At 45.2% G+C, this 17,679-nt stretch overlaps 1 protein-coding gene across 1 annotated transcript in view; it reads right to left on the bottom strand.

The window, feature by feature from the left end:
- Positions 1 to 17,679, bottom strand: part of SH3RF3 (SH3 domain containing ring finger 3) — a 339,914-nt gene that overhangs the window by 319,205 nt on the left and 3,030 nt on the right. The gene's annotated exons all lie outside the window — the stretch shown is intronic.

Here is a 17,679-nt window from a genome sequence, read left to right as displayed (position 1 = left end):
TGACACACAGAGCAGCACTGTCCCCTCCACTCACTTCCTTTGAGTAAACCTTTCAGGACCAACTGATGGTCACAATTCAAAGAAAGAGGCACCTCGGCCATTTCCTCCAGGTACCTCTGGGAAGGTGCCCGCCAACAGTTCTTGGGTGGACGAAGAAGCAGCCCATTCTCTGACTCACTCCCCAAGAGGGAAGAAAGAGATCTACACTGGGAGGGAGGTGTTGGGGCCATTGTGAGTGGGTGAGTGCCTTTAGCTAGGAGGAAGACTCCGAGGCCACGGGACTAGAAGAGGCTAGGGGAGGCTTCAGGAAGAGAGACGGAAACCATGTGCTAGCTGGTGGAAGAGCTTCCCAGTGGTGGCCCCCGAGAGGGTATCAGCCAAGGGAAGGGGAAGAGGAGGGAAGGAAAGGAAGGGCCTGGAAGAGAGGCAGTAGAGAGAAAGGACACCCATAATTTGGGAAATCAAGGATGGGAAAAATAAAGATATTCCTGTGTCAACCCTGGGGGGCCCTGCCATGCAAGCCCTCATGTTCCTCCTTGGAGTCCCAGCCCAATTTTATTAGGAAGTCACTCCCTCTCAGAGCCTGGTGCTGAGGGGGGTGGTGTGGACTCCCCAACTCTAGAGGAATAGCCGGGACCCAAGGTGGTCGTGAGGAGAAAGGTGTCTTCAGAGATTGAACCCAGGGATGCTTAACCACTGGGCCACACCCCCATTTCTTCTTCTTATTTTTTGAGACGGGGTCTCGCTGATTTACTCAGGGTATCACTAAGTTGCTGAGGCTGGCTTTGAACTTGCCTCAGCCTCCTGAACCTCTGAGATTATAGTCATGCACCATCCAGAGGCAGGTTTCTTGGTTCCTAAACAGACAACCAAGGATCTGCCCACCACACTGGAGGCCTCTAAGCACAGGACAAGTGCAAAGGCTGAATGGCGGCAGGCAGACACACTGAGGAGTGAGTTATGGCCGTGATCATTTTGCATCTAAGACACGGCCAACTTTGGGGAACTGGAACCATCTCTGCCAATGCAGTCCAGTGATGTTCAGAGAACACGACTCATGCCATTTGCCTGATGCTTAGTCTGTCTAAATGCAGCCAGAGGCAAGTGCCCAATAAATGTGAGCCCCAACCGTAACAGCCATTGTTATGGTACCATCCATTCTAATACTTACCATTATGGAAAACTAAGGCTCAAGAACAATCATAGTCATAATGGCTCATTCTTATTCAGTGCTTACTAGGTAGCCAGTATTTTCTCAGCACTTCACATACAAACTCCCTCAGTCTACACAATCCTTTAGGAGGTGGATACTCTAATTAGGCCCCACCTTGCAGAGGAGCACACGGAGGCCCAGGGATAACATTTCCACATCCAGTGGCTTTCCCAGGGACACACAGTGAGGACCCATCAAGAGGGAGATGTGAGCCCAAGCTTTGGGCTCTAGGGCTCCCTGCCCGTCACAGCTCTCCACGGCACGTTTCTCCTGCCTGACCTTCAGCCTGAAGCAGCATTGCCATTGACCATCATGCTTTGGGGACCCCAAGAACCAACAAGCTGCACCTAGACTGGGTTCCCGCTCTGTCATGCAGGGAGCCAGGTTCCATGGGCAACGTGGTTCTGACCACAATGGCCCTAAATATCTGCATGGGTGGAAGAAAACCCAAGACCCGGAGAACAACCAGAAGATGAATTCTAGGGAAGTGCTCTTGATGTTCAATGGGAACACAGGAAAGCATGGTGACAGTAGTGCAGAGGGTCATTCTGTCAAGAACCATGGCCAGTGAGGCACTAAGGGACATGCAAGATACCCATGGACAACCTGGTGGGCAGAAAATGGGTAAGGAAACACAATACAGACCCTGCAAGTCACCACGTGCCTTTCAGAGCATCCTGGAACAGAGGAAGGGCACTTCAGTCCTTCAGGATGGAGGGATCAATAGTGAAGGTGACAGGTCTTATGTAAGCAAAGAACCAATAACAGAAATGAATGCACTGTGGGAATGAAGAGCAGGCAGGGCTCATGTGGCCATGTGTCTGGGGCCACAGGACCTCCAACCTGTGAAGTTTGGCTGAAAGAGGGGCTGAGAGGGCCGGTGACAACCAAACAGCTTTTGAGGACAATTCTCTAGACCATGGGCACAGGTGTGTTGGGATGAGTGTAATCAGAAGGGACCCTCAAGGACATGGGGGGCCAGGCATGGTGCAATCTCGTTAAAAAAAAAAAAAAAAAAGAAAACAGAAACAAGCATTCACTGTCCCTTTCAAGGGAAAGAGATGATAAAACTTGGGGACACAGGCATAACCGCTGAGGGAAAACTCAAAGGATCAGGTCAGGCGCTCCATGCTCAGCTTTGCATTATGAACTTCCTCCGAGGGCTCTGCCTGACCAGCGCTCCCTGAGTTCTCTTCCATTGGACCCGCTGGAGTCAGAGCCAGAGGGTGGAGCCCACTGCTCCGAGGTCAGCACTGGCCATACCCACTCCAGAGCTCATCTGTGTCCATCTGTACCAACCAGGAGCACTCACGCTGTCAGAACAAAGGGCTTGGGACAGGCCCACTTTGAGCGTCTCTTGGTTCCAATCCTTGCTGTCCTGCTGTAGTTCGGGACCTCACCAGGCACCTGAGTGATTCAAACAGGGGAGAAGACGGCTCTGAGCAGGTGTGTAACCAGGAGCCACAGAAGGGCTGAGGGAAGCCCGGCCTGCACCCAACTGGGCACTCCTGGGACTCAGGAACACCTCTCTCTCTTCACCTTTTTTGCCACATTGATCATTTCAGCTTTATATCAATTCCAAAGGTGGCTTTTCTTGCAATTGCTATTTGGGTTTAAAAATCAAAAAAAAAAAAAAAAACAATTTTTTCCAAACACTGTCTTCCAAGCAGAAAAATGCTGTCCCCATTTCTCATCTTCACCTTATTCAACCCTCTCTCATCTTATAAAATCCTCAGCACACCCAGAGCCGGGTCACCAGCAACTGTGATACAGAGAAAAGAGGGGCACTGGAAGACAGATGCCAATTTGCTGTGGGGAAATGGAGTCTGCTTATTCTACAACGTAAGGCAGTTTTGTGGGCTTTTAAAAATAGCTTTTATTATCATGTATGATTTTATTCCCCAGCCATATCTGGGGAATATAAAAAAAACTATATATATATTTAAGGTATACAGCATGATGACACTGCGAAACTATTGCCACAATCAAGCTGGTTAACATCTATCACTTTACATAATTACTTTTTTGTTGTGGTGGTGGTGTGTATGGTAAGAATACTTGAGATTTACCCTGTCAGCAATTTCAAGTATGCATTGTTATTAAGTACAGTCATCATACTGTGCATTAGATCTCCAGAACATATTCATCTTACAACCCAAAGTGATGTACCCTTTGACCAACATCCCTTCAATCTCCTCACTTTTGGGGGGTGGGGGGGCACTGGAGATGGAACCTGGGGTGCTGAACCACTGAGCCACATCCCCAGCCCTTTTTATATTTTATTTTGAGACAAGGTCTCACTCAATTGCTGAGGCTGGCTTTGAACTGTGATCCTCTTGCCTCAGCCTCCCAAGCTGCTGGGATGACAGGTGCGCACACCATGCCCAGCAATCTCTTCACTTCTTAGCCCCTGGTAACCATAGTTCTTCTCTCTGTTCTGTGAGTTGAATTTCTTTAGATTCCACAAATAAGTAAGATGGCAGTATTTGTCTTTATGTGCCTATCTGATTTCATTTAGCATGATGTCTCTGGTTGCCACATACGGCAGGATTTCTTTGTCCTTTGGTGGACACCTGGGTTGCTTCCACATATTGGCTCTTATAAATAACTCCACAAGAAACAGGGGGTGCAGTATTTCTTCAAGGTTCTGACTTCATTATAACTTAAGACAGTTTTTATCCAAACTATAGACATACATTCCTCATCTTCACAATGTTTACTTAAGGAGTTTCTTTAAATTGAATCATTTTTATTCAAATTTGTTTCCAAATGAAACTCTATGTAACTGCTATATTTTTTTCTTAAATGCACCTCTTGACATAAATTTAAAAGAACCATTAAAATTAACATAAACAGTCACCTAAAACACATTCCTGGGTGCTGCCCAGGACCATCCTGGCATGCCCCCACGGCTGGGTTCCCTGTGTCCCAGGCCATCACCAGGAACAGCCCCACCCAGCGGCCCTTTCCCCTTCTGCATCCCCCGCAGAAGGTCCTACTCCAGCCGCCTGGATGCCAACTCAAAGTCCCCATCGTTCAACTTGAACACCTCTACGCTGCCTCTCAACATAGCGATTGTCACTTTGAAAACTGACATCCTTGAAAATGTCTCCACCTGACAGAATGTTTCCCACTTAAGTGTAAAGAGTGAGAGCATCCCTCCGTGACGGCCACCTTTGCTCACGTTTACCGACAAGTTGACAGCACTTCCTTCACTCCACAACAGACCCCACGTGCCTGGGAGGGCGAGCCAACTCCCAGAAAATCAAAAAATAGAAATAAAGGAATTTCAGCACTGTTGATCACCAGGGCAAGGCAAGTCAAAACTATCACGAGCTATTACCTCACTCCAGCCAGAAAGGCCACTACCAGAAAATCAAATGAAGCAACTGGTGAGAATACAGAGAAATGGGAAGCCTCACACACTGTCGGTAGGAATGTGAATTAGGACAGGCATTGTGGAAAACAGCACAGAGTTTCCTCAGAAAACTAAACACAGAACTAAAAATAGAACTACCATGTGCACAATGCAGCAACCCCACTTCTGGGTATGTCTACCCCAAAAATATGAAATCAGAAGGTGGGGATGTCTTCATTTTCAGGTTATCTGCAACACTATTCACAACGGCCAAGATATGGAATCAACCTAGGTATCCATCAACCTATGAATGGCTAAAGAAAACATGGTACATACACATAACAGAATACTAATTCTGTCAAAAAAGAATGACGTTCTCAAACGATGGTTACTTGGGGCGACATGGATGAACCTATGAAATGCTCAATGAAATAACCCAAGCATGGAAAAAGTACCACAGGATCTCATTCATATGTGGAACCTAAAAGATCTTATAGAAGTTAAGAGCAAAATAGTTTATTAGTTAGTTTACTGCTGCTGTGACAAAAATTCCCAACAAGAACAACTGAGAGGAGAACAGATTTATTGGGGGCTCATAGTTTCAGAGGTTCAGTCCATGGTTGGACGGCTCCAAGGCAGAAACATGATGGGGGAAGGGCAAACTGGGGGAAAGCCAGGAATGGAGGTAAGGGGAGGGACAGGGACAGAGGGAGGGAGGGAGGGAGAGAGAGAGAGAGAGAGAGAGAGAGCGCGCTTGAGGAGCTAAGAACAAAATATAATCCCTAGTGGCTACAATCCCCCGTGACCTACTTCCTCCAGCCACACAGCACCCACCTACCATTATCAACCAGGAAGGAGTTCATCAAAATCATTAATCCACCAAGTGGATTAATCCACTGATTAAGTGTAGCTCTCATAATCTAATCATTTCACCTCTGAATATTCCTGTATTGCCACACCAGCTTTTGGGGAGTGGGGGGACACCTTATATTTAAACCATAACAAACGATGGTTACCAAGGGCTGGTGAGGGGCCGGGGGGCAGGGGGGATGGAGAGAGGATGGTTAATGGGTACAGACCTATGGTTAGATAGAAGGAATAAATTCTGGGGTCCTCTTGTGCCATCCAGTGAACAATAATTCACTATATATTGCAAAATAGCTAGGAGAGAGGCTTTTGAATGTTCTCAACATAAAGCAATGATAAATGCTTAAGGTGAGAGATATGCTAATTACCTTGGTTTGATGATTCATATATACCTATATGGAAACATCACAGCACACCCCATAAATAGATACAATTACTGTGTGTCAATCAAAAATAAAATTTCTTTAGAAAAGGAAAAGAAACCTCTGGGACCTGCCCAGGCTCCACTCAGTCGACCTTACCAGGTGACTCTGAGCTAGCAGGGGCTGTTCTTCCCACAGAGAACCAATCAAAGCGTGGATGATGGGTCCAGCCCACTGACAAAAGTCACATTTGAGCCCTTCTTGAGTGCACATCACTCCTGACTCAGCACAGACTGCCAGGCTCAGCTCTGAGCCTCTGAGCCCAGGTGGCAGCCTGCCCTCACTGTGGTGTCTTCATCTGTACAGCTGTGCCAGCCAGCTGGGGTGCATGTAGGGTTCTGGGGTGGGCCAAGCTAGGGAAAGTCACGGGACACACACATCTGATTCCAGATCTGGGCAGAAAAGCCCCCAATGTGATATTAAATCAGAGGAAGCGCCTTCTGGATAGAACATAACATGCATATGAATTTTTAAGAAGAAAATCTTCAGACCACAAATAAATACCTGCTCCTGAAAGAACCCCGGTAGAAAGGGTACCAGCAGGAGACAGGGAAGTGGCCAGAGAGATGGGAATGCACAGCTTACCAGATCTCACGGAGTCACGGAGAGTCCCCCCGGAGGGGACAGAGAGTCCACCCAGAGGAGACTGGACCCACCATGGCTCCGTGGGACAGCGCCCTCTCGGCTGTCCAGGCAGCTGAGGAAGGCAGGCAGGTGCCTCAGGGTCAAAAGGGCACACGGCCCTCCCTAGAGTGTGAGCCCTGTTCAGCACCGAGGAGCCAGAGGAACGGAACCAAAACAGGACAAGTAGCTGGTGCCTCCGGGAAGCCAGATGCTGTCAACTTTAAAGGGCCAACAAAGCAGTAATTGTCAGGAAAACACGCAGCCCACGGAAGGGAAGAGCGAAGAAAGAGCACTGAAAACAGCTTGAGAAAACTAAAATGGAGCCACACACTTCCCAGAGGCAACAAAAGAAAGGAGACACGGGCTTAGATGGGCCGGGTCATTCCTGACTTCTCCCCTGATGGAGTCCATGGGCACTGGGTCAGCACCAATCCCTCGGCTGACCAAACCCACCCGGATACCACCCAGAGGGCCTGCTTGTCACAGGTATTTTAGGTCCAGTTCATCACGACCCCAGAGAGGCATGCTGGGCTGGAGAAGAAGGGGCTTCTCGGCCCACGAGGCTCACAGATGATGGTCACAGAAGCGTCGATTAGTTTGGGGACACAGGAAATGCTATGATTAATATCAACCTCTTTCCCCTGCAGAAAGAGGAAAGAAAAGGGGGAAAAATCTATCATCTAAAAACACCTAAATTTTAACAAGAAACTGCTGAATTTGGGGGTCAGTGGCTGGATGTGGCTAATATCCATAAGAGTGGAAAGTCCAACCATGAGCATCAACCATGTGCACCAATGTGTGGTGTTTAGAAAACATGCAACAGTGATGGCCATCAGGGAGGAGGCCTGCCCAGGGCTTGAATGGAAAACCTTCTCCTGACCTGTCCTCTCCCCTACCCCATCCTTATCATGCGAGTCATGTGGACACGATTCAGTATTTCATGACTCCCTACCAATGCTCAATAAACCACCCCACTTCCTTAAAGCAGATCCATGTAAGACAAACAGCCCCCACCGGCCCACAAGTACAAATCCATGTACATTAAGCTCCCATGGTGCTCCCTTTGGACCTGAGCCCCTATCCATGCAACTCCAGACACTGATCTGCCAAGCCACCAACACGTCAGTCCTAGAAATGGGTGACTGGAAAGTTGAGGAGCTGCAATCTTCTGGATAATGGGAACTGCTCTGTACCACGTATCTTTTAACCGTGAGGTTTAACTGCATCCCCACAGAATCGGACGTATGTCACTTTATTTGGGATGCTGGAGGCAACACCTTAATCCAGGATAATATCTATTACTATTACTGTGCATAGGTCAAGGCTAAGTCTGTTGAACAAAGATACCACATAAACTCCCAAATAAACCATATTGCTAATTTTTTATTTTTTTAACCAGAGATTGAACCCAGGGGTGCTTAACCACTGAGCCACACCCAGCCCTTTATATATTTTTATTTTGAGACAGAGTCTCACTGCTAAGTTACTGAAGCTGGCTTTGAACTCACGATCCTCCTGCTTCAGCCTCCTGAGCTGCTGGAATTATAGGCTTGTGCCATGACATCAGGTCCATATTGCTAAAATTAATGAAGAGAAAACAATTTTAATCTTGGATGATTTGCCCCTCTGAGATCTGCAACACAAAACCAGCCATAGAAGGCAAAAGATAACTGCTACTTGGCAACAGAAGAGGGTTGTTCTTTTTTAGGAGTGTTGTAGGGATCAGCATCCACCTTTATTCACACATGTTTAGACTACAGACTTGGTCCAGACAATTACTATTACTGATAAAATTTACCCATGGGCCTGGCAAACTAAGTAGAAAAAGGTTAGTCTCAATGGTTATCTGTTCTGTGCCCAGCTCAGATCTTAATGTTCAGCACCATGGAAAGGCACCTGCTTCCATTCCCATTCCTTGGGAAAGAAAAAGAAGGTGCAGCTTGTGAGATACCTAGAATTTGGAGTATTTTAATAAAGAGTTAAGGAATCCAGTGGTTTATCCATAAATAGCAAATACGTGGGTACATTTAGAGAAATACAATAAGCTACATAATTGAATTCAGAGTCACAAAGCTGTGGCTCGATCATAGGCGGCTTCTGGTTCTCTGTCTTCACAGCTCTAATCGCAACTTGTGACGACAGATCTATTGGCTATTTGTTTATTCTGTGTCCTCTAAACTGTCAGCTCCAGGAAGGCAGGTAGTAATTTCTGGGTTTTTTTGCCCCATACATATACCAGCATCCAACAAAGTACGGCAATTAATGCCTGTGGTCTGAATGAATTAATGACCTCATTCATTGGAGACCAGACTTCAAGAGCAGCTCTCAGGCAGAATCAGGGTAACAGCTCCCCAGTTCCAGCTCCTGGGCTACCATTCGCTCTGCACATTCCTTACAGCTGCCATCTTCAGGCTGGGCATGCACGCCTGGAGGATGAATGGGCCAGCTTCCAACTGTGAAGAAAGTGAGTTACAGGCGGAAGAAGGCAAGCTAGAATGAACCCACCACCATGGCTGCCCAGGGGCTACTCAATGACCCCTCTCTAAAGGAACCAGTCTAATACAATACAATAATTCCCAAACAGTACTCAAATTTTGCTTGCTACTTTGCCTGCAAATAGATCACCAAGCTAAATTTTTTAAACAAACTTGAAGTTCTGCCAACATAAAAATCATACATTTTTTTTTGAAAATTAGATGGCACATTCCTTGAAGACCACCCAAGGCCCCTGCAAACCTTTTCTTCATGTTTGGTGATCATCCGAGGAATCCTCTGACCCTTCAAATCAAACAGTAACATTGCCAGGAAACGCTGCAGAGAATAGCCAATTCAACTAACAATGTCTGATAAGATGGGTTAACCTCCCTTGCCTTTCTCCCTTCTCGCCAGTATCTCTGGGCCCATCCTAGTTAAACAAATAAAACAGAGTAATCCATTAATATGTCTCAGATCCTACATGATAAATCCAAATCATTTTCTCCTAGGCTGTAGTGGTGCTGAAAGAACCTTCCAAAAATCAAAAGAAGCCTCCACCCATATGCTAGACACACCTGACCTCCCTCCACTGCTCCGGCTCCTCCAGCAAAGTCCCACAGCCTCCTGATCACATGGTACTCTGGGAGCCTCCACCCAAGAACCAGCTACGGGCGCCATGTGCAAGAACTAGCTACGGGCGCCATGTTCAGAGGAAGCCAAGGAGTGAGCAGCGGACTTTCTTAGAAAGCATCCACTTATAGAAGATTCCTTCTTCACCATTTCCATCCCCATTTCAAAGTACTAAAGACCCTGAAAAAGAAATGTCCTTGTTTGGTGACTCCAAACAATGAAAGAAGAACCAGTGGCAAACTCACAAAGCCCTAAATCGCACCAATGCCACTTTCCTCATGAGAAATTCGTGCCAGCAGGTTTATGAAGCAGCTCAATGGGAGAACACTTGCAGAGCATGTGTAATGCCCTGGGTTTGATTCCCAGAACTGGGGATCTCTGTTAGGTAGATAATAGAATAAAAGGATACAGACACATGCATTTCTCTGATCTAGTCACTTAACTAAATGGAAAAAAAGTGCATTGCATTACAAATAAAAACTAATATAATTTTTATCCCAGGTACCCCACATACACACCCTGCAACCACCACCCTGCTAGTAGAATGACTGGAACATAGCATTCAAATGACACTAGAAGCAAATAACGCATCAATAGTCCTTTTCTTGTGTAGCCTCTAAAGTCTCACTGGGAACTTGTTTCTCTGCACCCTTCTTCCTGTGAACACTGTTGAGGAGCCCCACACACACACTATTCTCCACACTTGTCCTGGACTTGCATCTGCCCTTGGAGAGTCCCTTTTTAAATTCTCTCTCACACTTCTATTGGCCTGAGTTCCTGTGGCTAATCCGTATTCATCTAAGTGCACATGAATTCACGTGGGCATTATGCACACATACCATTAAGCAGGAATGCAAACATCCTAATATCTTCATGTTTGCAGATAACTATTGTATCTATGAACAGTATAAACACTTGTGTGGAGCAGAAGAGAGACAGCTCTTCTCGAAGTCTCTTTCAGGACTCCCACGGGAGTGAACACTTGCCAGCCATTAAGGGCCAAAAGTGTAGCTTAAAGAAGCAGCAACCTGTGGTAGAATCAAATTGTACTCATACTTTATACACTTTTTCATTCAAGCTTCACTCCGTGGGCAAAGGGTGGCCTATGTTACAGTGTGTTAGCAGGATCTATAAATCACCACTGCCAACACCTTCAGCTTGATACCCTATTCTTCTCAGGTTAATTAAAATTCCAATAGGATACCCACAAAGCATGCATTTCTTATTCATCAAATCTCAAGATCTCCCAAGCAAGACAAATCTGATAAAAACTGACCTGCACCTCTTCAAGTGGTGCTATAAAAAGCATTTGCCCCTAACCAAATGCTTGCTGATATTTTATTTCAAAAACCGTACCTCCAAAAAGATTGTGCTAACTGTAAAGATGGAGATTTAATACAGGTTGAACTGAAATACATGCTAGAAACCACATAGCTGAGACCCAATTTGGTCATGCTCCAGCAGGCAGGCGGCTCTCAAGAGCCAGAAAGAAGAAACAACTGGATAGAACTCTGCTCAGCTCCATCACACCGAGCAGTCGGATTCCGGGAGGTTGTAGACAAGCTCCTGGGTCCTACAGATTAAGGAGGTGGGCTCGTGTTCAGGAGAGCCTGCCAACCAGCTGGATCAGCAACTGAGAAGGATTATTCTTCCCTGCTGGCTTTCTTAAAGCAGATTATAGTTCAGGATTTTTTTTTCACCTTAATGACACTTGTAAAGACCAGGAACACTGACTGATAACAAAGATAAAAACCTGGAGCAATTTAAAAGGTGAAATAGACTCAAACAACCATTCAGCTTAGGTGTCCATTAAAGATCCATAATCCAGTCTCCATAAAACAGGCCGACTCTGAGGCAAAGTCTGAGATCAGACTCCACACACCCACATGCACACCACCTATCCACATCCACACACCTGCACACACATACCCTTAATTTAAGATGCTATGTACCCGCCTACCACAGGCCCCGTGAGGGGTGCCTCACAGATGATGAGAGACTTGAAATTTTCATCTTAGTAATATGCACGAAAAAGACAGTCGATTATGTGAGGTGAGGACTGCACACATGTCATCTCATTTATCCAGTAAAACAGAGAAGAGCCCTAATTCACTGATAAGAAGGCTCACGGAAGCTAGCCCGTTTGCCCAGGGGGTACACAGTGAGGAAGTGAGGAAGCCACCTGTCCTGAGACTCCCAACCCGTGGGTCACACTCAGCCATCCATGGAGTCCCCTGCTCTCTCTCTCTCCTTCCTCGCCAACCTCCACAAGCCCCAGGAGAGAAAGGTCATCCATGTGCCAAGGTCCCAGCTAAGCTGTAGCAGGCTCAGGTACCAACCAGGAAGCACAGCCAGCCCCCAAGGTGTGAGGGGAAGCATGATAAAGTGGCCAGGTCATGGAGAAGGGAAAGAAACCCTCTTTCTTCTAGGTGTTGTCATGGGGATGTGACAGCAGAAGCCACTGCCACTCCTGAGACTAGGGGGTGGAGCCGGGGATAAGGCCAACAGAGGAAGAGCAGAAGGATGGACAAGCAGGGAATGAAGCCACTAGCCTGGCCACTCAGATTCCCAATGTGCTGTTCATATCACTGCACAGAGGGGTGCCTGTCACAGGGCTGTTTGCACACCAGTCATAACCAATACAGTTGCTACTCTGTGGGGTTCATGGGTTTACATGATGGCAACCTCAGGCTGGAAGAGCATCTGTGGCTTTGAGGTGAGGTGAGCTGAACAGGTCAGTGCTGCTTATGTTTGGCTCCGTGGCCAGCAATTAGCTAATCTGTCACAGGGGAAGAAGACTCCTCTAACCAAAAGGGCCCTAGGCCCAAAGTCCATCTTTCAAGTATTAACCTTACCAACTGTATCCTTCTCACAAAGGAACTTAGGCAGCCTCAGTTTCCTCACCTGGGTAACTAGCTACCCGAGTTGTCATAAAGAAGAGATGAGATATGCTTAAGTCACCTGACCAATCCTTAGCCTGGAGTAGCCTCCAGGAACACAGCACACAATAAGTGCTCCATGAAAGGTAATTTAGACTATTCACCACTGGCTACCAGCTGAACACAGCATTGGTGTAAGTCTCAAAGGTGCCCAAGCCTTCTGAAAAGACTGCACTGTGGCTCAGCTGTCATGCTCACCAGCTACCTGCTACCCTGTGGGAGGTCTGACCCTTTTCCGGATCCATACTTGTCAATCCTGCCATGGGCTGGCCTTTTCCCCTGGAATCCTTATTACATCCAAGACTAAACCACAACAGTGTCACAACCATACTGCCAAGAATAGAAGGGCAGAGGGATGGAGTCAAGGACACCATCCTGAATGAGCCATTTCCTAGCTCTCAGAACTACCTACCTATCAATTTCTCTGGGCCTCCAAGTAGTCATTACACCAACCACTTAAGGATTATGGTGAACTCTCCATAAGGCCAGGTATGTCAAAGTGCCCAGCACCCCGCAGCCCTCAGTAGCTGTTAAGTAAAACATCTCAGGCAGAAGCTTCCCAACTTCCCAGATCAAAGAGCAGGTTAATTTGCTTGGAGATGCCATAGATACCCCACTACCGTGGCCTCCAGCTATCCGACCAGGTAGACTAACTAAAGTGTCACTGCCTCTGCAAGATGGCCCAAGGCACTCACCTCCAAGGCAGGCTGCAGTCCCCTCCTAGCCAAGAGGGAGGTCTGTCCTGATCAGGAATCTGTCCTCTTTATTCACAACCATGTTTATGCAAGTTGTACTCACAATGTTAAAAATGTACTTCAATATTATGTAACCAAGGAAGCTCAGTGCAAAAAATACGTTGCTCCCTAGAAGACCAAGAGAACTGCTTCAAACAGACTCAACAAAGGCCAAGTGCTTTAAAATGGTCAGATTGGGTATGAACAAGAGCATGAAGCATTGCAGGGGAGGGGCTGTTTAAACTCTAGAAGGATGTGCCACTTAGTTCTTTGAAAGTCTCTGAGTTCTCACTCCACTAGAAAGAAACAAATAAGAAATCATAAATGATGGCTGTGGCTTAAGCCAGAAAGACAATTTGGAACTCAAAAGAAAAGTCTTCAGCCCTGCCTCCAAAAAAGAATAAAAGAATCATATATGTGCATTTCTATAATAAAATTCTCGATGCATATATTTTTTATGATTCTCTGTTAATTTTACATTTTCCATTACTAGGTCCCAGTCACACTGCCTGAGAGATATAGACATTTTTCAGATGGGTCCAATTTAAACATATCCTACTGTACTTCAGGATATAAATAGGACTGGGGGTGTGGCTCATAGGCATGTGGATTTGATCCACAAAGTAAACACACACACACACACAACACAAACTAATTAGGTTCTAAAGCTTACTTTTAAAATGTCATCAAAGGCATTGCCCACACTTTCTATAGTCCTCTAATTTGTGAAAATGTCCTCCCTCTTAAACCTCACAAAGTTCTGGGCTAACACCAGCCGTGGTGCCATCAAGTGTCTCCTGAGAGCCAAGAGCAAATGGCTTTCCCCCCTTATCCCCTTATAATCTCCAAGAGAGCCCAAGAGTAGTACCTGGCACAACGTAGGTACTCCATGAGTTCTACACAGGCCTAAATAAAAAGGCAAGGAATATTTTAAAATAAACAAAAACCATTCAGAAAAACACTGAAACTGTCTTATATTTAAGTCCCTTTTAAACATCTCATATTAAAAAGTAATCTTTGATTTACTCAATTTAGAACCACAAAACCCTTTCGGCAGCCTCTCCTTTGGTTTTTCGTAGCGTTGGGTGTAGAACGCGGGCCCTCAAACAAGGTAGGTGAGTGCTCTATCACTAGCTATATCCCCAGCCCCAACAACAGCCTTTTAGCAAGGCCTACTGCCCTGAAACAATTCACTCAGTGTTAGTGTAGGGAATGAAATCAGTTCTCTTGAAAAATGTAAAAACAGTCAACAAACAAGTTAGGCTGGGAAATTTAGCACACATAAGAAACTGCTATAGTTGATCAGTACCATTAAAAGAGGACTTTTCGGGCTGGGGATGTGGCTCAAGAGGTAGCGTGCTTGCCTGGCATGTGTGAGGCACCACTGGTTTGGATCTTCAGCACCACATAAAAATAAAATAAAGATACTGTGTCCACCTAAAACTAAAAAATAGGACTTTTAAATATCACCTTAAGAAGCCACACACATCTGCCCAATGGTGCACACCTGTAATCCCAGTGATTCAGGAGGCTGACACGGGAAGATCACAAGTTCTAAACCAGCTTCATCAACTTAACAAGACCCAAAGCAACTTAGTGAGACCCTGTATCAATGTTAAAAATAAAAAGGGCTGTGAATGTGGCTCAGTGGTTAAGCACTCCTGGGTTAAATTCTCTGTACCAAAAAATAAAGATCCACACATATGTAGTATTTAGTATCAGGGAAATAAAGGGACCAACAATCCCAGGTTTGGGCTATAGGAATTTGTAAGTGTGATGGGTATTTCTAGGGCAGCATCATTAATGGATTCCAATAAAAGGTCTCATCTCAAATGGTTCCGGTGAAAGCTGAGCTGAGACACTCTGCTAACCAGGGTAGGGGACTCCAAGTATGCTGCTGTGCACAGAAGCCCCGATGAAAAGATGCAAATGAAGAATCTGGACAAAAGTGAAACCAAATATAAATGAATACATTTATGTCTGATTCCATTCCAATATTTAACTCAATAAATAAGCTAAGTAGATATTTGTCTATCTACATATTTTTAAAGTTTATATATCCCAATTGGCCCAAAATAAGGTTTGAGGAGTTTCTAGATGTGAAAATAGGGGACTGTCCTATTGATGGTTACCTATGGTGAGTCATATTTGGTATTTGCTGAATGATGAAAATGAGTGCCCACCTACTAAGCAACCTGCAGCAACATACAGCATTCAGCTTTGCTTGGAGACAGCAGTACAATTCCAATAGATGGTAAAGCACTAACAGTCTATCTGGAAGTAATGTTTAACAGAAGTCTTCACCTGCCAAATTCATGGGTGGCTTATCTCAGTCCCTTTTGCCTTGCCTATCCATTCTCTATTCCCTGAGAGGATGCACCAGACCTAATGCTGTTACCCCAGACTGGTAACAGTAGTTTAATATGCAGAACTTCTGATTAACCAGAAGGATTCCCAATGACTATTAAAAAAGCAGTGGGGGACTGGGGTTGTAACTCAGTGGTACAGCACTTGCCTCCAATGCGTGAGGCACTGGGTTTGATCCTCAACACCACATAAAAATAAATAAATAAATAAATAAAAATAAAGATATTGTGTCCATCTACAGCTGAAAAAAATATTTTTTTAAAAAAAGCAATGGGTATGGGCTGGGGATATAGCTCAGTTGGTAGACTACTTGCCTCACATGCACAAGGCCCTGGGTTCAATCCCCGGCACTGCCAAAAAAAAAAAAAAAAGCAGTGAGTCTGTTGGAGATTGTGCCTTAGTGATGGAGCGCTTGTCTAGGATTTGCAAGGCCCTGGGTTCAATCCCAGTGCTACCAAAAAAAAAAAAAAAAAAAAAAGGTGAGGGGGCACAGGTGGAAAAATCAGCAGATGAAAAGCATTATAGTATTATAATCTTATAATCTCTGCTTCCACAATGTTTTCTTCTCTGTAAACAACCAAATATGACTTTGGATTTAATTCAGGCTTTTCCCAGAACCTGAACTTAATCCCTTTGAGGTGGACCTGTGAAGAAACAGCAGAAGGCTACACTTAGTTGACACGGTACCCATAAAGAAAATGCTTTCTAGAAGTTCCCTAAAACATGGCAAATCACAGTCTGTGTGCCCCTACAAAGACAAAATCTAGCCAAATAAACATCAATTCCCTGTTATTAAGCATCATTACTTAAAGTTACAACCTTCCAGCCCTCTGACAAATTCTAAAGAATGCCATAAACAGTAAAGAGTTCCAGGAGCCACCTCAAGGCTGTGCCTTTTGAGTTTCAGAGGTTACCTCTGAACCTCCTGGTCAAACACAATCCCCCCAATATAAACTAGGAGGGCATCATAAATACACCATTGCAAAATGCCCCAGGGTCTTACTAGAGGCATAGTTCCAAAAATCACATAATTATTCAAACAGGAGGAGGTAACCTGCTTATTTTGCAAATAAAAATCTTTAATTATAATACCTTAAATTAAAAGCTGCAAGGACAGGAAAGAAGAGTTAGCAAATCTCTAACTGGAGCATGTAGCTGGACTTAATCACAATTAAAACCAAAGGACAAAAATCCCCCTCAGCAATGACCTCAAGTAGGAACATTCCTTGACCATCCTTGATTGTTCATTCTTCCATAGCCTTAGGGAAAAAAGCAATTCAGCAATGTGTGGCATTTACCTCAATCTTAACATCCAAGGTTTTAAGTCCTTGTTAGCAATGTTGAAGTGCTGAGTAATTCAGATGCTAGCATTTTCCCAGCAATTCAAGATTGTACGCATTGGAAGAATTATGCACCACCACCAACTCCTTAAATGGTCAAAAGTAGAGGAATAAGGTTGTGTTTTGTAAAACAAATGACAATCCCAACGTATCTACATAATATTTTTTAACATTAAAATGTGTTTTCTTCATTTAGAGATATTAAAACACGCAGATACTTTTGTGTGTCACTCAAACCAGCAATGGGTGGGCTGCCACCCCCCCACACACATACCATTATAGTTTCCGAGGTGGCAGAGGATATGTAACAACATGGAAGAAGAACCTTTTGAAACCAAATTACTGAAGCTCTCCAGGGAAAATCTTTCTTTTCAAGTAAAACGGAAGCAGAGGAGATTGTACAATCTATTCGCACACAAAATAAAACCAATAATAAAAATTGAAAATAACTGCCCACATGGGAATGTAACCCTACTTAAGAGTCCATGGCTTGGTGACAGAGGCTGCCAAGTCAAGTCCAAAAAAAAAAAAAAAAAAACCGCTGGGCCAAAACCCTCCTGGGGCCTCCAGTTTAACTCCTTCCCTCCTGCGAAAGGAAAAGTTTGTAGTCCGCATTCTTCAGACACCATATCCCGCTTCTAGCTCCCTAGCCAGCCTCACAGGCAGGAGGCCACCGACTTCCTGAAGCACTAACTTTCCTCCAGGAGGTG

The sequence above is a fragment of the Spermophilus citellus genome (genome assembly GCF_964194105.1).
Source record: "Spermophilus citellus genome assembly, chromosome: 13".
In the NCBI taxonomy this organism is placed as follows: domain Eukaryota; kingdom Metazoa; phylum Chordata; class Mammalia; order Rodentia; family Sciuridae; genus Spermophilus; species Spermophilus citellus.
The sequence above is the reverse complement of the archived record's forward strand: the minus strand, read 5'-3'. Positions and strand labels throughout refer to the sequence as shown.